The sequence below is a fragment of the Rana temporaria genome, chromosome 5 (assembly GCF_905171775.1).
Source record: "Rana temporaria chromosome 5, aRanTem1.1, whole genome shotgun sequence".
NCBI classification, from domain to species: domain Eukaryota; kingdom Metazoa; phylum Chordata; class Amphibia; order Anura; family Ranidae; genus Rana; species Rana temporaria.
In genome coordinates, this window is record NC_053493.1 from 276644819 (window position 1) to 276667436 (window position 22618).

At 43.2% G+C, this 22618-nt stretch overlaps 1 protein-coding gene and 1 pseudogene across 1 annotated transcript in view; both read right to left on the reverse strand.

The window, feature by feature from the left end:
- Nucleotides 1-22618, reverse strand: part of ZNF407 (zinc finger protein 407) — a 651163-nt gene that overhangs the window by 389933 nt on the left and 238612 nt on the right. The gene's annotated exons all lie outside the window — the stretch shown is intronic.
- On the reverse strand, nt 14562-14680 carry LOC120942176 (annotated as a pseudogene).

The window sequence follows — 22618 nt, forward strand, 5'->3', positions numbered from 1 at the left end:
TAAACCCCAGGCATACAGTTGGCAAATGATTCTTATTCTGAGGAGCAAAAAATCATTCCTTACTTGAAATAAACTTCCCGAATGAATCATTCTACTTGTTAATACTAATATTTATAACTGTAAGTGCCTTTTCTAGAAAGTATTACAAGTAGTCTAATGATAGGCTTGGCCGTGACCAGATTATTTAGAAAAGAGCCTGGAAACCGTAACAATTATCCTTCTCAGTAATTTGACTGACTGTTACAAAGTTCCCGATAAAAACATCACAAAGCACTAGAGCACACAAAAATAAGGGGTTCAACTTGTTTTGCAGTTTAGCTCTACTGTTATGTTTTGCTTTACAGTTAACATGTTCCAAATGAACAGAATATGGACAGAAGTACACTCAGCAGACTGTCACTTCAAATGTATTTGGTAGGAAAACTTCAAGGAAAAAACGATTTTTCACAATTTTGTATTTATCTTTTAAACCCTGTTGTGTGCCATTTAGCTAAAGGTTTTGAAGCTACCAGAGGTTCTATGCTCACCACCATAAAAGAAGCAGGGCAGGCTGGTACAGGTGTAGTTAAGCAATCTAAAAAGGTTTTCCTTTGCAATAGCCTCAAAAGTTTGTAGAATTCACCTCGTAACATCTCTAAAATGTGCCCCCTTTAAACAAATGTAACCACCAAGATCCTCATTCACTACCTTGTGCGATCCCCTCTTCGGTCTATCATAAATGCTGCTGCCAGACTTATCCACCTTACCAACTGATCAGTGTCTGCCAACCCTCTCCTCCAATCCCTACACTGGTTCCCAATCACCCAGCAAATTGAATTCAAAATACTAACTACAACATACAAAGCCATTCACAACTCTGCCCTGAGCTACATCAGCAATCTTGTCTCCAAACATAACCCAAATCGCACTCTCCGCTCTTCTCAAGACCTCCTACTCTCAAGCTCTCTCGTCTGCTCCTCCCATGCTTGTCTCCAGGATTTCTCCAGAGCCTCTCCCATCCTCTGGAACTTGCTTCCTCAACCTGTTCGGCTATCCCCTACTCTTGCTACCTTCAGGCGATCCCTGAAAACTCATCTCTTCAGGAAAGCCTACCATGTCTCAAACTAATCTCTTACCACTTCCATCAGCTCATTTCCCACAGTTAAAACCTTTTGTACCACCTGCCCCATCCTATTAGATTGTAAGATCTTCTGAAGCAGGGCCCTCTTAATCTTCTTGTATTTTATTGTATTATAACTGTATTGTCTCCCCTTTTTTATATTGTAAAGCGCTGCATAAACTGTTGGCGCTATATAATCCTGTATAATAATAATAGCCAAAATAGCATAAAAGTTAAAGTTAAAGAAAATGATAGTGTTGTGCCTTTGTGTTTTATGTGCAATTATTAAAAGAATGGCTGATAAGCAATCGATCCACAAGATTATGAAGCATACAGCCGTAAAACTAAAGTGTTACTAAACCCAGGACCCTACATTCACTATATGTGGTCTCCCACAACACACAGAATGTATATAAACTGCAAAATACTCTTTCTCACCGGCAGTATATAGCAAGCACAGGTTAAACCTATGAGGCTGCATAACCCTCTGCAGATTACATGCAAACCCCCCCCCCCCCAAAAAAAAAAACTCTCTAGCAATACACACCAAACCGAGCATGTGCAGAGTGCCTCCAAGGCTCTGTACGATCAACAGATGGATTAGAGACCATAAAATATAGGGAGGGTCAGAGAAGACAGGATCAAACAGTATTTTATACAATGTGGAGGATAAGCCCCTTAGGTTCCACAGTGAGTATAGCAAACATGCTTTACTGCATATACAGACTGATTTTACTGTTGTGGGTTTAGTAATACTTAAGAAGACTTGGGAAACAAGTATACAAATACTCTGCAGGTAACCCGCATTGCACATTTATAACTATGAGCCCCCTTAGTCCTACCTGCACAAAATATGTTATTATGACACATAAAAGGCAGGTATGCTGTATCCTGTTTTTGTAAGGACTCACTACCTGCAATACATAGAAAGTTGCCCTATCAAAAATCAGTCCTATGATCTGCAAGCAACAACTTAAAACAAATTTCAGCATGGGAAAAAGCACAACATTTTACTTAACAGGATCTTTAATTAAGTTTCAAAGTGGTCACTTAGGGGTTTACAATGTCTCTGCCAAGGTGTTTGACATCTAATACTATCACTTGCTTACTACAGGTCACTGCTCCCTTTAACATTACTTTGCAAATGCATTGCCAAGAAAGGTGATCCAAATAATAGTTTAAGTACATTAAAATCCATCCAGGAAGAAATAAAGCAGGTTGTAAGCGTTATATCATCCACACTTTAATGCTGAATTTGACATGGTGAGTCTTGAGAAGATTCATTAATGGGGTGCAGTTCTAGAGTTTGACCCACAAAGAGGTTAACTGAGAAAGACTCCACTGAGCAGCCATATTTTGATAAGCATTTGCTTAGATATTAATTTATTCGACAAGGCAAGGGTGTAATAAAATTTCCCAGAAACCCATGACCTGTACTAGCTTTCATTGCACGTTTGGAAATTATAGCACTCTTGGTGAATCTCAAGAAAGCAAATAAAATGTCTAGCCGTTTGTGATTTGGACCACAGAAAAGAATATAACTGGAAGACCTCCCAAGCGAGACTACAGTATGTGTAAAAATCAGCTACGGAAAAATACAGTATTTAAAAGCCAATATATTACCTTTATATGCAATAACAACATTGAAGACATTGTAGATACCAATGTCTCTGGTGATATTAAAGAAAACATGTAATAAACTCAGACACAGTATAGGAAGAAAATTAAAGTGGTGCTGAGGTTATCTTTAGGCCCCTATCACACTGGGCCGAGAGGTGCGCTGACGGTAAAGCGCCGCTATTTTTAGCGGCGCTATACTGTCGGAATTGTGGCAGTATACGGCCGCTAACGGTGCTGTTTTAACCCCAGCTAGCTGCAGAGGCGCATTGGTGCCGGTATCACCGCGGTGTCCCATTGTTTTCAATGGGAAGGAGCGGTAGAAGAGCGGTAAACACATTGTCCTCCCACCGCTCTAAAGATGCTGCTGGCAGGACTTTTGGAGCGGTTCCGCCAGCGCATCGTCTCAGTGTGAAAGCCCACGGGCTTTGACATTGAGACTACAGGGCAGGAGTTTTTCAGGTGGTATTTAGGGGCCATTTTTAGCGCTAAAACGCCTGAAAAACTCCTCAGTGTGAAAGGGGTCTTAGTGTCGTAGAAATCAGATTCATAGGTATAGATAGTTCACATTATATACTGTATACATTTAAACTGTTCCTATAAAAAAATTAGCACAGCCAGACCCACACTCATCTACCAAGCTCCCCTATTGGTCAGGGAGGCTGCTCATCACATTAATGGAAACCACAGACCTTTAATGCTTTATAAATCAGTGATGTTGAATAAGCATGTAATCAGTGAAGTATCTGCATGCTTGTTCTGGATCAGCGATTTAGAAAGTACTGAAGCCCCCCTTAATCATGAACATTTTTAGGAGCAAAGCATTCTGTTCTCCATACATTCTCTTATGGCAGGTGTACTTTAAAGGATTTCTATGCAGGACTACTTGATATTAGAAAATAGGGCCCAGCTCAGCTTTTACAGAGAAGTAAAGAATTGCAAGATACTTTGGCTAGCTTTATGTTTGTATTTACTCATCATTTGACATGTGGCTTCCACTGGCAGTAACCTCCCCATTGAATTTGTACTTTGAATTGCCCAGGAAGGTATTTGAAGGTATGAGAAGGTCACCTTTCGTAACATGTTACACCTATATTCAGGGTGTAACCCAAAACATGCACCACCCCCACTCCTGATCCCCTGTTGTAACAGCGAGTGGGGTATCTTCTCCCTGCGCTTGCTGTCACAATTAATATTTTCTTTAATGCAGGGGCGGGGCTCTGCCCACCCAGCCATGTCATTCATTCACAGAGTTCTGTAAATGGGAGAACTAAAAGTAGACAGCCTGTGCAGCCGTCAACGTGTAGTTCTCAATGAACTAACAGGACCCTGTTGAGTGCTCCAAGTAGTTTGTTGATGCTTCCTGTCACTGTGTAACTGCTTGTCCACTTGAGGTACGAGGAGGCAGCAGCTTACACAAACAGTCTGCAAAAGCCCTGCATTGCACCCGCAATCTGCTGATCGCGGATGCAATGCATTGCAGGCACCTAGTAAAACAAAAAATTCCACTTTTTTTTTTTACCTGCAAAACTATGTGCAGTTATTTATTTTTTTTGCAAAGGTAAACTTATCCTTTAACCTCTTCACGCCCACGCTATAGCCAAAAGACGGCTACAGCACGGGTTGCCGGGAAGGGGACCATGTATGTCCTCCCGTGCATGAGCTGCCGCCTACGGGGCGTGCGCAATGCGCTTGGTGTGCTCTGTGAGTCTACTAGACTCGGCTGATCATAGATCCCGACCCCTTACCACATGATCAGCTCTCAGCCAATGGCAGCTGATCACGTGATGTAAACAGAGTCGGTAATCAGCTATTTTTCCCTCACAATGATAGCGTGAAAAAAAAAAGCTGATCAATGTCAGAGGGACATTGGTCCCAAACAACCAGATCCACTGCCGCCTAATTTGTGCCCACCAGTGCCACCTGCCAGTGCTCACTAGTGCCACCTACCATTGCAAAGCAGTGCTGCCTATTAGTGCCACCTATCAATGCCCACCAGTGCCACCTATCAGTGCTGCCAACCAGTGCCACCCATCAGTGACCAGTGCCACCTATCAGGGCTACCAATATGTGTCACTTTTCAGTGTGGCGCATCAGTGCTCGTCAATGAAAATGACCTGTTTGCAAAATTTTATAACAAACCATGATAAACTTATTTTTTTGATAAAACACATTTTTTGTGTGTTTGTTTAGCATAAAAAAAAAACCTAGCAGTGATTAAATACCACACAATAAAGCTCTATTTGTGCGATTTTTTTTTTTTTTATAAAAATGTAATTTGAAAACAGTGTAGTATGACTGTGCAATTGCCATTTAAAGTTCGACAGCACTGAAAGCTGAAATTGGCCTGGGCAGAAATAGGGTTTAAGTGCCCAGTAGGCAAGTGGTTAAAGGATAAGTGTACTAACAGTTCCCACCCTCCCCTTCCATAGATGCACAGTCATTGAGATCCGATGTATACAGCACCGCAAATCCTCTCTGCCTGTCCGTGCCAGCACAACAAATGCACTTATTCTCTAAAGCTGAACCCGAAGATAAACAAATAGGCCCGGATTCACAAAGCACTTGTGCCGACGTATCTCAAGATACGCTGCGTAAGTGCAAATGTGCGTTGTCGTATCTGTGCGCCAGACCCACAAACTAAGATACGCCTAAAAACAGGCTTCATCCCGCCGACGTAACTTGTCTACGCCGGCGTAGCGTGGGCACATATTTAGGCTGGACGCATGTGGCGCTCCCATTGTTTTTCTATTCAAATAGGGAAATGAGGGAAATGAGGGGGATTCATGAACGTACGTGTGCCCGACGCAGGCTACGCGATGTGCGCGTAAGTTGTACGTCCGGCATAAAGTTAAGCCCCATAAAAGAGGTGTAACCCAGTAGCAGACATGCAAAGTTCTGCACCTGGGAACACAAGCCGGCGTATGTTACGGAGTTTACGTTGGACGTGTGTGTGGCTGGGCGTAGGTTACGTTCACGCCGTAGGCAGTGATCCGGTGTATTTTAGGCAGTTGTTCCGACGTGGTTATGAGCATGCGCAGACGGATGCGTCCTCGTCTCGGCGCATGCGCAGTTGGTGATACGTATCTGTCTGGCGCTCGGCCCATCATTTGCATGGGGTCACGCCTCATTTGCATGGTTCACACCCACTTCCACCTACGCCGACTTACGCCTTCGAAACCCAGCACAGTTTTGGCAGCACTGGCTTTGTGAATTCTATGCTTGCCTCTCTGCGCTGCGTCTGCGTAGCGTATATTTTTTGCGCTACCGCGGCGTAATGTGCGCCCGCTCTCTGTGAATTTGGGCCATAGTGCCTAAATGTAATGGACACGTTTTACTACTTGGATTTTGGTGGGCTTTGTGTATTACATTCAGATCTGTGCAGTAATCCAGTATGACAATCTACCTCTGTGCAGGAGATTCCGGTATTAAGACAGGTCACTGTTGCTCTCTGTCCTTGTGCAGAGTGACTGGCCTTGTATTGGCCCCTCCTGTGGTTTTCTGCAGGCAGCTTGCAGTGAGTGGACCTTCTGGGTCTCTTCCACAGTTCTGCTCTCTGCACAAGACACATATGGAAAGGTGATTATGTCAATACTAAGTTAATTAAAGTTTTTCTGCTGGAGTTAAGCTTTAAAGCAACACTTTTTTTTTAACCCTAAGGAGCCGGCGCCTGCCTATTAATAGGTTTAGGATAGCAGGAGGAAGGGCAAGGCTAATGGTCATATGACTGCCGTAGTTGGCTGTCATATGATCAGAAGACTCCAATCGCAAGCGGCAAACTAACTTTCTGTCAGCTGCTGGTAACAATGCCGAGAGCTCCATTTGCACTAATGCACGCAAATATGCGCCCCAAGGCCTACCCACCGAAGGGCAACAGATTTGCTTATGCTTGGCGCCAAGAGATTAAAAAAGGAAAAGGAAAAAGGTCTTGTTCACAAAGACAGCTGTTGCTCCTAATTTAACAGCTGCGCCGTGCAGACAGTGTGTGTGTTCCGCGACTCGCACCAGAACAGATGTCAAATAGGTAGCAGCGGCTGTGTCTGTGCAGCCTGTATCCCCAATTTGACATGAATAGGACTGCCTGCATGGGGATGCACGGAACATCAGTGCATCTTCGTGCGGAAAAACACAATTATGACAACATGTATGAACGTGATCATAAGCTTGCTGAAAAACTTTTGGCATTCAACACTTGTGAGAGAGTTGCCCACTGCTCATTGTGGTTTCATTTCATCCAATTGACACAGCAGTGATGTACTGGCTGGCAGAAGGAACCACGTTACGCAGCAGGGGACCAAGCATCTAAAAAACGTGGAAATGTGGCGGTTGCTGAGGATTCTGGCGTAAGCTTTATCGCTTGAAGACAGCAGAGTTTATTAGTCTCAACTGGCAGCAGTGAGTGAGCACTGGCAATCAGTGAGCAGCGAATATTAATACTTTTCTTTACAGGAAGGACTTCTGTTTACTTTTTTTGAATAGCGACAAAGCCACTTTTACACCTTTTTGTTGCAGCTTTAATACCTTGTTCACAAAGCTGCTATTTTACAGCCTAAAAAATGCTCATGTTTGGTTTTAAGATCACTAAAAATAGGTGAAACGCTTTTAACTGCAAGATTTTTGCCGAATCTTATTCAGTATTGGATGACATGGGAAGGGGTTAGAACCTAGAGTACATCAAGTTTTCTTGCTCTCTATGGCCCCGATAAGGAGATTTAGCCTTACTATATGTCACTGGAATATGACTGAAATGATACCCTACTGCTGATAAGAGTCATCAGGAACAGATGGTGAGGGAAATCTCCTAGTGAGGACATCTGACATGTTAACAGTTTTCAAAAACGATATCTAGAAAAAATATTTTTGTTCACTTGCCCTGACATTTTTTCTTGTTGTTTGCTTTAAATAAATGATAAATGTAGATGCAGTATTTGGTATTGCCTATATTCATATCCTGTACATTGCATGGGAATGAAGAGTCAGAAGTACAGATCCTGTGCCAAGTTTTTTCAAATGATAATTTCAATATTTCCATCACACAAAATACTAAGGGCCAGTTTACACCATGCCCATAAATTAATTGCACAGAAACATGCTCTGTGTTCCTGTGCGATTCATACCGCTTTCAAAATGCAATCCAATTGCAATCTGCAGTAGGCACCAATACGCAGTTAACGACACCCATCGCAGAGCCACAACTGCCTACACCGGATCACATGGTATTTTTGTACAAAGCAGTCCAGATGCAGTGCACTACACCACTTTGGTGTGGTGTAGTGCAAGGCTATTTTGCAGCCCATTCATTTTGAATGGCCCAATCGCACCACACAGAAGAGCATGCGAGACGCACAGCACATTACTGCGTGATTCATTTGCGGGCATGGTGTGAATCAGCCCTAAATTAATATTTATAGTAGACTATTGATCACATTTAATGTCTGCATATACCCCTTGGTTCAAATGCAATTTTTCCAGAAACATTCAGATACTTACAAAATAGAAAATGCAAATGTTGCCTCTCTCAAACTCAGTACTGACATACAGTGCTTTGAAAAAGTATTCATATCCCTAGACATGTTCCACATGTTGTCACGTTACAACTAAAAACGTAAATGTATTTTATTGGGATTTTATGTGATAGACCAAAACAAAGTGGCACATAATTAAGAGGGAAGGAAAATGATAAAGGCCCCTTTCTCACAAATGCAGATCCCAGGAGGATCCGTTTTTGGACATCCGCTTGCTCAGCGGGGATCGCTCCGTTGATCCGGCAGATGAAAGGTCTGTCACTGCACACTGCAGAGATGGACCAGTCAGATCTCCGCTCTCCTCTATGGGGGATCGGATCAAAACAAACCGTCTGTTCGTTTTCATCCGATCTGATAGACGGATGCAAAAATATGATTTTTATAACAGCTTACCTGTAAAATCCTTTTCTTGGAGTACATCACGGGACACAGAGAAGCATAGTAATTACTATGTGGGTTATAGAGTCTACCTTCAGGTGATGGACACTGGCATGCCCTTAAGGCAGGAAGTTCCCTCCCCTATATAACCCCTCCCATACCGGGAGCACCTCAGTTTTGTAGCAAAGCAATAAGTGTCCCAATATCCCCATCAAGAGGGGCGGGAGCTTTGTGTCCCGTGATGTACCCCAAGAAAAGGATTTTACAGGCAAGCTGTTATAAAAATCCTATTTTCTTTATTGTACATCACGGGACACAGAGAAGCATAGTAATTACTATGTGAGATGTCCTAAAGCAATGCCAAATGAGGGGAGAGAGACACCAAAAATAAGCCAGGCGCCATCAGACGTGAGGAGTCAAACTGCAGCCTTACATACCTGAGCCATGGAGGCTTGATGATGCACTGCCCAAGAAGTGCCAACCGCTCTAGTGGAGTGCGCTTTAACCTCAAACAGAGGAACCTTAGCCTTCAAGCCATAGGCTTGAGTAATGACTTGTCAAATCCATTTAGAGATAGTGGACTTAGACGCTGCCAGTCCGCTTCTGGGACCTTCCGGCAGAACGAATAAAATGTCAGTTTTTCAGATCTGAGCAGTAGTCTTAAGATAGATCTTAACTGCTCTCAGTACATCCAGAGTGTGCAAAGATCTCTCTTTTGCAGAACTAGGCTCTGAAAAAAAAAAAAAAAAGGAGAACCAGATCCTGGTTCAGATAAAAGTTTGAAACTACCTTGGGAAGGAAGGCTGGATGAGGCCGCAGGACCAGTCTATCCTTGTGAAGAATTAGGTATGGCTCCTTACATGAGAGGGCCGCCAACTCCGATACCCTCCTAGTAGAGGATATGGCTACCAAGAAAACCACCCTCCTGGTCAAGAGGACAAAGGGAATATGAGACAGAGGCTCAAAGGGTTGTTTCTGGAGGGCAGAAAGGACCAGATTCAGGTCCCACGGGCACAAGGGGGTCTTAATTGGAGAATTAACACGAATCACCCCTTGTAAAAGGTTTTAACCAGAGAATGTGTAGCCAGTGGCCTTTGAAAAAAAAAATATTGATAAGGCCGAGACCTAGCCCTTGATGGTACTTAATGCTAACTTCATGTCTGTCCCCAACTGCAGAAACTGCAGTATTCTGCCAATGACATACCTGCGAGGATGCCATCCTTTGGCTTCGCACCAGGCCACATATGCCTTCCAAACTCTGTAATAAATAAGCCTAGATGCTGGCTTTCTGGCATTAATTAGTGTAGACACTACAGAATTAGAGAGACCGCTCCTCTTTAGGATATGGGATTCCACAGCCAGACCGTCAAATTTAGAGACCGTAAGGAAGGGTGGAATATTGGCCCGAAGCGGAAGGGTCCATGGATGTCCCACCGTCAGTCATCCTTACAATCTCCACGTACCAGGCCCTTCTGGGCCAAGCTGGAGCGACCAGAATCACTGGTTTTCCTTCCGACTTTATCCTGCGAAGGAGGTGGGGTAACAATTGCAGCGGAGGAAACGCATAGATTAGTGAGAACCGATCCCACGGAAACACCAGCTCATCTGTTCCGCAAGCGAGCGGATCTCTCGCCCGGGACAGAAAATTGTCCACTTTCGCATTGAACCTTGATGCCAAGAGATCCACATCTGGTGTTCCCCACCTCTGACAAATGCCCTGGAAGAGGTCGGGGTGAAGAGCCTATTCTCCTGGGAGCAACTGTTGGCGACTTAAGAAGTCTGCCTGCCAATTGTCTACTCCCGGAATGAATATTGCTGATATGCCCGGGACATGCGATTGTGTAAGAACGCGGTGACGTAAAACACAACAACGTGCTGAAAAAAAGTTCAATGCTTCCAAGCATGCGTCGACTTGATTCTGAGCATGCATGGATTTTTAACCGATGGACGTGCCTACAAACGAAGGTTTTTTTTTCTATCGGTTAGGTATCCATCAGTTAATTTTAAAACAAGTTTCACATTTTTTAACCGATTGATAAATAATCGATGGGGCCTACACGCGATCGGTTTGGTCTGATGAAAACGGTCCATCAGACCGTTCTCATCGGATTGACCGATCGTGTGTACGCGGCATAAGGCTTGGACCTTCTTGTTCTAAGCAGACAAGATGGCGTTCTGTAGTTTCCTTAAGTGGAACTGGGCAAATGGGACGGCCTCGAACAAGGCTACCATCTTCCCGAGCAGCCGCATACAAAGCCGAATGGAAGGCTGACGCTTTGAACTGACCAACTGGACTAGTTCCCTTAAAGAATCGACCTTTATTTGAGGCAAAAATATATTTTTCTGATCTGCGTCTATGAGTAGACCTAAATATTCCAGCCTTTTCACAGGAACTAAGGCCGACTTGTCCAGGTTGAGAATCCAACCCATGGACTTCAGGTACCTCACGGTTCTGTGTACTGCTCAATTTAGTTCGGCAACTGAGCGATCTACCAGCAACAGATCGTCCAAATAGGCTACTATAGATATGCCGTGAGACCTTTGATTGGCCAACAGGGGGGCCAGCACCTTTGTGAACACCCGAGGTGCAGTGGCTAGACCGAAGAATAAAGCCACGAACTGAAAATGGCGCTGATTTATCGCGAAGCGTAACAGCTTCTGATGGCCGAGAAAGATAGGTATGTGTAGGTATGCGTCCTTGATATTTATGGACGCTAATAGTTCTCCTCCCTACAAGGAGGCAACCACTGACCGGATTGATTCCATCCGAAAGGATCGGACATTTAGGAACTGGTTTAGGACCTTGAGATCCAGAATGGGTCTTACGTCTCCGTTCGGCTTGGGGACGGTAAAAAGATTTGAACAGAAACCCAAACCTTGCTCTTCTACCGGTAGTTCTATGATCACCCCTTGAGAAAGCATATGATCCAAGGCCAACGCTAGAGACTTTTTTCCCGGGTCTTTCGGGAAGCTTGAGGCCAGTTAGCGGGGTGGGGTAAATTCTCGCAACTCCAGCCAGTACCCTTCGGAACCGTGGAGAGGACTCGATTGTCTTGGATCCTTTCTTGCAGGGCCCCCGCAAACAGCTGAAGTTGTCCCCCCCACCCGGCGTAGTGGGGGTGAACCTTCATAATGCTGACCTAGACTTTCAGGGACCCCTTTGAAATATATGCGGGTCTTTCTGCCTCAGGAATCCAATCTTTCCCAGGCATTGTTGCAATTACTGCACTTTCACTTTGTAAGGACGTATACAGGTAGTTCCCTGTCTCTTACTCTTTCTCAAGATAGTTGAATATCCATCAGCCACAGTTGCCTCATATCAACTAGCAGAGATACAATACTCTTGGTCTGAATCTATATGTAGCAGAGTACATTCAACATTAACCACTTGCCCACCAGGTAAATTCTGGCACTTCTCTCCTTCATGTGAAAATCACAATTTTTTTGCTAGAAAATTTATCAGAACCCCCAAACATTATATATTTTTTTTTAGCAGACATCCTAGGGAATAAAATGGCAGTCATTGCAATACTTTTTGTCACACCGTATTTGCGCAGCGGTCTTACAAGCGCACTTTTTTTGGATAAAAATCACTTTTTTGAATTAAAAAATAAGACAACAATACATTTTGCCCAATTTTTTTATATATTGTGAAAGATAATGTTACGCCGAGTAAAATGATACCCAACATGTCACGCTTAAAAATTGCGCCCGCTCGTGGCATGGCGTCAAACTTTTACCCTTAAAAATCTCGATAGGCGACGTTTAAAAAATTCTACAGGTTGCATTTTTTGAGTTGCAGAGTAGGTCTAGGGCTAGAATTATTGCTCTCGCTCTAACGATCGCGGCGATACCTCACTTGTGTGGTTTGAATACCGTTTTCATATGCGGGCGCTACTCGCGTATGCGTTTACTTCTGCGCGCGAGCTCGTCGGGACGGGGCGCTTTAAAAAATTTTTTTTTGGTTTTCTTATTTATTTTTATTTAGTTTTATAATTTTTTACACTGAAAAAAATAAAATAAAAAAAATTGATCACTTTTATTCCTATTACAAGGAATGTAAACATCCCTTGTAATAGAAAAAAGCATGACAGGTCCTCTTAAATATGAGATCTGGGGTCAAAAAGACCTCAGATCTCATAATTAGACTTAAATGCAAAAAAATAAATAAAAAAAAAAAAATGTCATTTTTTCAAATGACAAAAAAAAAAATGTTTCTTTAAGAGGCTGGGCGGGACTGACGTTTTGACGTCACTTCCGCCCAGCAGAGCTATGAGGACGGGTGAAGGAGATTTCTCCTTCAGTCCCGTCCCCGCTCAGCTGCCGGACACATCGGATCCCCTCCGCCGCTACCGACGGCTCCGGTAAGCGGCGGAGAGCGCGGGAGAGCGGCGGGAGGGGGGGGGGCCCTCTCCCGCCACCGATAACGGCGATCTCGCGGCGAATCCGCCGCGGAGACCGCCGTTATCGTGTACACCACCGCCCCCTGCAAAGATGAATATCTCGGTTGTGGCAGCAGCTGCTGCCGTTATCGAGATATTCAACTTTAAAAAGGAGGACGTCTTTTAGACATGGGGCGGTGGTCAAGAGGTTAATTACATGAGGATATACACAGGTATTCCTGCTCCCTCTTGGATTATTATAAAATTGCTACATTGTTTTCTCTTTCCTTTATCTCTGCCTCCTCTGTTGTCTTATTTTTCTCAACAGCTCGAGCTTCAGATGAGACTGGAGGGATAATATATTTTTTTTTACTTTTCAATAAGTTGGTTTATTGGTAATTTCATTCAGGGATTTCCCTGTAATATATATCCCTCCATACTATCTGATATCCGGATGGCCTTTATGTTTATATGTTTTGTATATAATTTTTCTTTATTGTTAGTATGTGGAGGCTGCTTTGCTGGTCTCAATATACCCTATAGCTGGTGAACCGCACTGCAGCCAATCTTTTAATAATATTGTTCCTTATCCAACCAAGTTCTTCCATTATATGTACTATTGATATTTAATTAAAATTTTCTACTTTTGAATAATTATTTAGTCAGGTGTATTTCCTTATAGTCCTTCTTTTCGGTTTGACCCTCTCGTTCAAACAATTTTTTCCATATATGCAGTTATAGGACTGGAAACCTGACCTATTTACATATTTAAACTACAAGCCTCATATCTTTATATCTACTATATGACCTAGACACAGGCCTGGCCGGCTTACGGTTCCAGAGTTTCTTTGGAGCCCGAGATTGCCCTTGAGGTTTTCCTCCTGCATTAAACCTTCTGGGCGGCCGTCAGAATTGCCTGGAAGCAGAAGGCCCAGGACCGGAGGAGGAGGTCCTCTTAAAGTAGGGGGGACCCCTAAACCTCTGTTTAACTAGCAACAGCGTGCTTTGCCACTGGAAATTTTCTGGATATACTTATCCAGACCTTCCCCAAACAAACGCTCTCCGTGGAAGGGAAACCCCGCTAGAAGCTTTTTGCAAGGGGTTTCAGCTGACCTGTTCTTCAACCAGAGCAGCCTACGCATATGTACTAAAAGGAGCGAAAGGCGGAAGGACTGTTGTATAGAATCCTTGATGGCATCTACTGCAAGCATAATGCCTTGGGGAAGTCGGCCAACTCCCAAGCTTGCTGAGCCGGGATATCTTTCAAGACCTGATTCATCTGGTCTTTTAAGGCTGGGCAGATACCAATAGCTGCTACTGCAGGTTGGGCTACCCCTCTGGCTGTAGCCAACAATGTTTTTAACAACAGTCTCCAGTCTCTTATCTGTCGGGTCTTAAATATCTGCACGTTGTCCACCGGACAGGTCAGAGTCTTGTTCACACAGGAGATGGCTGCGTCCACCGTAGGGACACTCCACTTTTTAGTGAACTTCTCCTCCATGGGATATAAAACAGAAACATTTTTAGGAGGCAGAAACAGTGAGATAACTTGAAGGCCGAAACCTACAGCACCTGGTAATCCCAGGCAGTCTCCCAACCAGGTACTGACCAGGCCCGACACTGCTTAGCCTCCGAGATCAGACGAGATTGGGCACTTTCATGGTGATGTGGCCGTAGGCTAACAACCATTTGACTGAGAAGCCGAAAACGGTTCCTCCAGGGTAGAATCCTCAGAGTCAGAGACATCTGACTGACCCTCTGCCTGATCCCCTGAGGGTAAATCAACCTCTTCCAGGGATAGTTGTTAGTCGATAGTTCCGACAAGAGGAAATCTGGAGAGGGAGACCTGGTGCAATCAAAGTCGCTAATCTCTGTTCCAGTCCACCCATGTCTGAGGCTAGAGCCTCTTCCGTTACAAACACTGGAGCAGGAGGGGCAAGGGAAGAAGCACCTAACAGCCCTGATGGTTCACCCTGAGGCACCTCTGATTTATCAGGAGAGAAAATAGCTGCCGGAGCATGCCCGAGATCCTCTGAGCCGGATGGTGAACCCTTTGATTTTTTTGCATTTTAGACCCTGAGCCTTTTGTCATAGTAAAGCCGAGGTACTCACAGCCAAAAATTGCATCCACTTGCAGACCAATAGACCAGCAATGATGCTGCTATTTGATTATCAGTGTGATGCAGAGCACACTATGTGCCTTGAGAAAATGCCACTTTCAATCTATCCAGGCAGTAATTGTACTGAAAAGGATTGTGCACAAACTCTCACGGTGTCCACCGTCAGCCAGGATGGGTATGGCAGACTGAGCTTTAATGGACGAGGTGCATGTTACCTGACCTGCTCTGCCCTGTAATTTCAGCCTCATACAAAGCAGGTGAAAGAGTCCTCGTGCGCGCGCTGCCACCGCGCACGTCTATCCCGAGGCCGCGCGCATCCTGGAGCGACGACGCCCATGCACCGGGCATGCACGTGCGCACAAGATGCTGGGGAGCGCATAAACATTATGTTGTTGCGCGCACCTATGATAATCTCTGTGCGCGCGCATGCCAATGCGCCCGTGCACGAGGTGCTGCTACTGTCAGCCAGGAGCCAGCATGTGAGGGACCAGGCAAAACCGTCTAACAGCCACAGCCTTGGAGGAGCCTTTCCCTGAACAGACTATCAGCATAGGAGGTGGATGCCCCCAGGCAAGTACCCATTATAGGTAATCCTCACAATCACTGATACACACAGGACAAGTCATGTAAAATGAGAGAGGCACAGACAGGCAAACCCAGGCAATCTAGCATAAGTTCTGAAAGAAACTTCACTTACCTTATCCATTGCTGCAGGACTCTGCAAAACACAGGCAGTCCAATCTTCGCCCATCATGGAGAGCCGAGTCTGCAGACCTTCAGGGACCAGGGTCCTTGGACAGGAACACCACACCCCTGGACCTGTATCGCACCCTGTCAGTAAGCTTTTGGTATTGGGTATGACCAAAGCACTAAAAACCCAGGATCCAGCCCTCAAATGAGGAGTATTACATGCAAAACCCTGTTCTTCTCAACCGAGGCCCGGGTACCGTCCACTTTGGCTAAGAAGCACTTTGGACGGATCCAGTTTCTATGGAGGCTTTTTAAATCTGGCATGGATCCCTCCAGTGGAGCTCCTTAGAGCACATGTTCACTTGTGACCAACACCTTAGACACTGGCAAAAAAAACTGAGGTACTCCCGGTATGGGAGGGGTTATATAGGGGAGGGAACTTCCTGCCTTAAGGGCGTGCCAGTGTCCATCACTTGAAGGTAGACTCTATAATCCACATAGTAATTACTATGCTTCTCTGTGTCCTGTGATGTACGATAAAGAAATAGGGTTTGCATCCGTCACATTTTATCGAAGAGGATTACCCGGATCGGGGCTGATCGGGTGGTCAGCAGACGTGTCACCTCCGACATCCAATGCTCCATAGAGGTACATGGAGTGCCCCTTGAGATCCGCCTGTAAAAACAAAGGCGGATCTGAACAGTCCGCACGTGTGAAAGGAGCCATATGGTTTTCATTTTTTTTTTTACAAATAAATATCTGAAAAGTGTGGTGTGCATTTGTATTCAGCCCCCTTTACCCTGATACCCCTAACTAAACTCTAGTGGAACCAATTGTCTTACCTAATTAGTAAATAGAGTCCACAGGTGTGTTAGTTAATCTCAGTATAAATACAGTTGTTCTGTGAAGTCTTCAGAGGTTTGTTAGAGAACCTTGGTGAACAAACATCATGAAGGCCAAGGAACAAACCAGATAGGTCAGGAGTAAAGTTGTGGAAAAGTTTAAAGCAGAGTGAGGTTATAAAAAAATATCCCATGCTTTGAACATCTCACGGAGCATGGTTCAATCCATCATCTGAAAATGAAAATATGGCACAACTGCAAACCTACCAAGACATGGCCATCCACCCAAACTGACAGGACGGGCAAGGAAAGCATTAATCAGATAAGCAGCCAAAAGCTAGTAGAGACATCCCCAAAAAGACTTGCAGTTGTAATTGCAGCAAAAAGTGGTTCTACAAAGTATAGGCTGAATGTACCCCCAAACTTTCACATATTTGTAAAAAAAAATGGAAAACCATTTATCATTTTCCTTCCACTATACAATTACGTGTCACTTTGTGTTGGTCTATGACATAAAATCCCAATAAAATACATTTACGTTTTTGGTTGTAACATGACAAAATGTGGGAAATTTCAAGGGGTATGGACACTTTTTGAAGGCACTGTATGTCAGTACGGAGTTCGAGAGAGGCTACATTTGCATTATCTATTTTGCAAGTATCTGAATGTTTTATAAACTTTTTCAACTCACTACAATCATTTCCCCAGCCTGTGACTAACCTGGTGCATGGTCATCAGGCACTGCATTATGGGATTAAAGGAGGAGATAAAGCCTACACCAGGGATAGGCAATTAGCGGACCTCCAGCTGTTGCAAAACTACAAGTCCCATGAGGCATAGCAAGACTCTCACAGCCACAAGCATGACAACCAGAGGCAGAGGCATGATGGGACTTGTAGTATTGCAACAGCTGGAGGTCCGCTAATTGCATATCCATGGCCTACACTATTAGGAAGGAGATACCCTGTAGGGTAGCCTTGGAGGGGGGGAAATCATGAACCATGAAACAAATAAATAAATTCAGCAATTCCCTGAACAGTTACAGTTCAGAACAGAAATACTTTATTAACCTACATAAAAATCGATAGGTTAAAGATAAAAAGATGAGTAGCTGCACCAGGCCATCATAAAATGTCCCTCGTTGCCACCCGTGAAGCAGATAAAAGCCTCTTCCTGCTTCTTGCAAATAGTGTGTGATGTTTAACCACTGAACTAAGACTAAAAGGTTTTGTCTGATTATTTAAAAAATCTTTTTGTCATCAACGAAAATTCACATTTGCTCTTATTTACATACATCATTAAGAGTAATAAAAACGCTATTAATAACAATTTCATTAACATTCAGATATCATCAAATAACATTTTTGTTTCCCATGGCTTTGGGCAACAGTAAAGCTTAAAAAGATTAAAATTAAGAAAACTGTGGGGAAAATTATTGATCTCTTGCAGATTTTGCAAGTTTGCCCACTTACAAAGAAATGAGGGGGTCTATAATTTTTATCATAGTTGTATTTTAAAAGATTGAGACAGAATATCAACCAAAAATCCAGAAAGACACATGATATAAAGGTTATAAACCAAGTTGCAGTTCAGTGAGTAAAATAAATATTTGATCCCCCTACCAACCAACAATAGGTTTGCCTCCCAAAGACTAGCTACAGTATGTGGTACACAGATTAGTCCTGTCAATTTAAGTAGGTGCTCATAAGGACAACTTGTTATATGTATAAAAAACACCTGTCCACACAATCTCTCTCTCTTCCATTAAAACCCCACCATTATGGGCAAGACCAAAGAGCTGTCAAAAGACATCAGGAACCTGCAGAAGGCTGGAATGGGCTACAAAACCAACAGCAAGAAGCTTGGTAAAAGAAAACAACTGTTGGAGTGATTATTCGCAAATGGAAGAAATACAAAATAACCATCAATCACCCTCGGTCTGTAGCTCCATGCAAGATTTTGCCTCATGGGGTAAGGGTGGTCATGAGAAAAGTGAGGGATCAGCCCAGAACTACACGGGAGATACTGGTGAATAATCCCAAGGCATTTGGGATCACAGTCACCAAACAAACTATTGGTAACACAATACACCGCCATGGATTGAAATCCTGCAGTGCCCGCAATGTTTCCTATTTCTCAAGAAGGCACATGTAGGAGGCCCGTCTGAAGTTTGCCAATGAACATCTAAATTATTTAGAAAAGGATTGGGGGAAAGTTTTGTGATCGGATGAGACCAAAAATGTTGATCTTTGACATTAACTTGACTCGCCGTGCTTGGAGAAAGAAAAATGATGACCCTAAGAACACCATCCGTACAGTCAAGCACAGAGGTGGAAACATTATGCTTTGGGGCAGTTTCTCTGCTAAAGGTACAGACCAACTTTGCTACATTGAGGGACCAATTGACGGGGGCCATGTATTGTAAAATCTTGGATGAGAATGTTCTTTCCTCAGCCAGAACACTGAAGATGGGTTGTGGATGGGTCAGCCAGCATGACAATGACCCAAAACATACCATTAAGACAACAAATTAGTGGATCAAGAAGAAGTACATTAAGGTCATGGAGTGGCCTAGCCAGTCTCCAGACTTTAATCCTAAAGAAAATTTATGGAGGGAGCTGAAACTTTGAGTTGCCAAAGGAACCATAAGGATTTAGAGAAGAACTGTAAAAGAAGAGTGGACCAAAATCCCTCCTGAGATGTGTGAAAACCTGGTAATCAACTACAAGAAATATCTTACCTCTGTGCTTGCCAGAAAGGGTTTCTCCACCAAGTACTAAGTGAAGTTTTGCTTGGGGATCAACTATTTTTTTTACTCACTGAACTGCAACTCTCTTTTTTAACATTTGTATCATGTGTTTTTTCTGTAGTTTTGGTTGATATTCTGTCTCTATCATTTAAAATCCACCCTTAATTTCTTTGTAAGCGGGCAAACTTACAAAATATGCAGGGTATCAAATAATTATTTCCCCAAGTGTGTTTGTGTGTGTGTGTGTGTGTGTGTGTGTATATATTTATTGTATTTAGTTTTAGCTGATCAAGTATGAAAAAATTATGTAACACTATGCATCATTAAAGATGATTTAGTCACATATCTGTTTAAAAAAAAAAGAGATACAACTGAAATAATATGATCCTATCTTTTTGGGGGTACAGATGGAATATTTCCTCTATAATGACACATTGCTTCCTTCCAGCAAATCCAGCCTTATCCTCCGGGTTGACACAGTTTCTCAAATTCCACTTTGAAGCTGTCAGAAAATGGCAGCAATCAAAATATTGATACTTAAAGTTGAAATGAGGAGACAGCTTGAACTAGCTTTTAGCTATAGCTTTGGAGCAACATAAATCAGACTCGCTGTACAACTGATTGTGAGCCCCTGAAAACTGCAGATCACTCATTACACTTGGCAGCAAAATGAAAGACAAAAAGGGAAAAAAGGTTTTCGTTACTGTGACTTCACAAAGTTTAGCAGTAAAACACTATTTAAACAAATACAGAAATGTATTAGGACTATTAACTCATCATGAAGATTAATCTAATTTTTGCTTACTCTGAGGATTATGCAATTATAGAATTTGCAATTTCTTTATCTGGAAATGACACTAAATCTTACTCCAACCAAAATAGGAACATATAGAAGACAGCTGACAAAATATATGGGGGGAGATTGTACAATAGCCAGGTCTGATTTTAGCTTTTGAGATACCTTGAATTGTGGATAGTGTTTGCGTTCTATGATCACCTAGGAACCTTCCAAAAAATGAGAAAGTGAGCTGCCATCTAGATAAAGGAAGGTCTGAGGATGTGGTATACCTGGATTTGCAAAAGCATTCAATACAGTCCCCCATAAATGCTTAATTTACAAATTGAGGTCTGTAGGTATGGACTGGACCATAGGGTATGTACAGACAGAAAACTGGTTAAAGGGGCATGTCCACAGGGTAGTGATAAATGGAGTCTACTCAGCCTGGACTGGAGTGGTAAGATGGGTAACACAAGGCTCTGTCCAGGGATCAGTTCTGTTTAATTTATTAATGACACAGAGGTTGGTATAAATAGCTCAATCTCAGTGTTTGCTGATGATAAAAGTTAAGCAGGGCAATAACTTCCCAGCAGGATATAAAAACTTTACAAGAAAACCTCAATAAAATAAAGGGATAGGCAACTATATGGCAAATGAGGTTTAATGTTGAAAAATTAATGCAATTTGGGGGCTAAAAAAATGAACACAAGTTACTCGCTAGGGGGAGACCATTTGGGGGAATCCAGCATGGAAAAAGATCTGGATGTCCTAGTAGGTCACAGACTCAGCAACGACATGAAATGCCAAACTGCAGCAAGCAAAGCAGGCAGAATTTTAGCCTGCATAAAAAGGGGATTTACTAAAGAGATTAAACTAAAATCCCGTCACTTTATAAAACTCTGGTTTAGCCACATCTTGAGCATGCTGTCCAATTCTGGTCACCAGTCTCAGGAAGGATGTGTTGGAACTGGAGACAGTCCAGAGAAGGGCAACAAAGATTAAAAAAAGGACTGAAGAACATCTGTTATGAGGAACGACTATAAGCATTAAACTTAATCTCCCGAGAGAAGAGATACTTGGGAAGATATGTGATAGTGATGAGGTCAGCAGGAAGTACTGATAGTTTCAAAAACCTCTTAGATGGGCATCTTGGCAAACAGTATCCAGGGTTATGGGAAATGGTTTCGACATGAACACACACGCACACACCTACACCAACACAGGTTGAACGGAATGGACTGGTGTCTTTTTTCAACCTTACCAACTATGTAACTATGAGAACAGTTTGCTGTTGACAATTTAGCCAATTGTGACACAGGTAAAAAAAAAACTGAACTCTGCAGATGCAATGGATTGTGGATGGAACAAATATAAGAACATCCTCAGCAGTGACTACATACGTATACATGTAGGCAGCAGTGGCAATACCATGGACTCTGATCACATACAGCAGTTGGTTCGTGCTATTGGGAAGAGGTCAGGCCTGTACATTAATAAAAACAAGCTCCCTTTGGGGACTGCATAATAACCAGGGAGTTATGAAAAATAACCACATCTCCCAATCAGAATTTGATTACATAATAGATATATATATTATATATATATATATATATATATATATATATATATATATATTAGAGCTGCACGATTAATCGTTAGAAGATCGTGATCTCGATTCACCCCCCACGCGCGCGTGCAATCTCCAGGCTGGATTTGCAAAAGAGAGTGATGCGGGGCGGCGCCGCTGGATGTCGAGGATGCATGGGCGGTACCACCACGCTTCTCGGTCGGCGGGAAACACAGCACAGCGGTGAGTGCGCACAGCACACTGTGTGAGTTTGCACACCAGCAGCATGATCCGATGACTCCATAACAGAGGGAGTGAGCTTCCTTCCTTGTACCTTACTACTACATGTATTATGAACACCAATGACCACAGTGAGTCAGATACCCCAAGCCTTGCAGATGACAGTCAGGCTATTAAAGGGGGGCAAGTGAGCCGAGGAGTGGACTTAAAATACCGACAACCACTGTCCCTTATTATGAATATTACCAGTCTGAGTCAGCTACCCATATTATGAATATTACCAGAGTCTGGGGTAGCTGACTGTGGTAACATTCATAATATGGGTAGCCGACTCAGTCTGTGGTAACAATGTAAGCATTTATGTACAGTGACAGAACTTTCGGGAGGTACAAATTATATTAGCTCTGACTATCTGTTGGCAAATTCAACACACATTCTGTGACATCTTCACCAGTTATACGAGTAATGGTGTCAATTGCCCTACAGTTTCTCTGTAATACAGAATGGGGGACTGCAGTTACGAGTGTGTGTGTATATTTATATATTTTTGTAATTATTTTATTATATCTTTGCTACAATGTAAAGTAGTGACTGTACAGCTTGTATAACAGTGTAAATTTGCTGTCCCCTC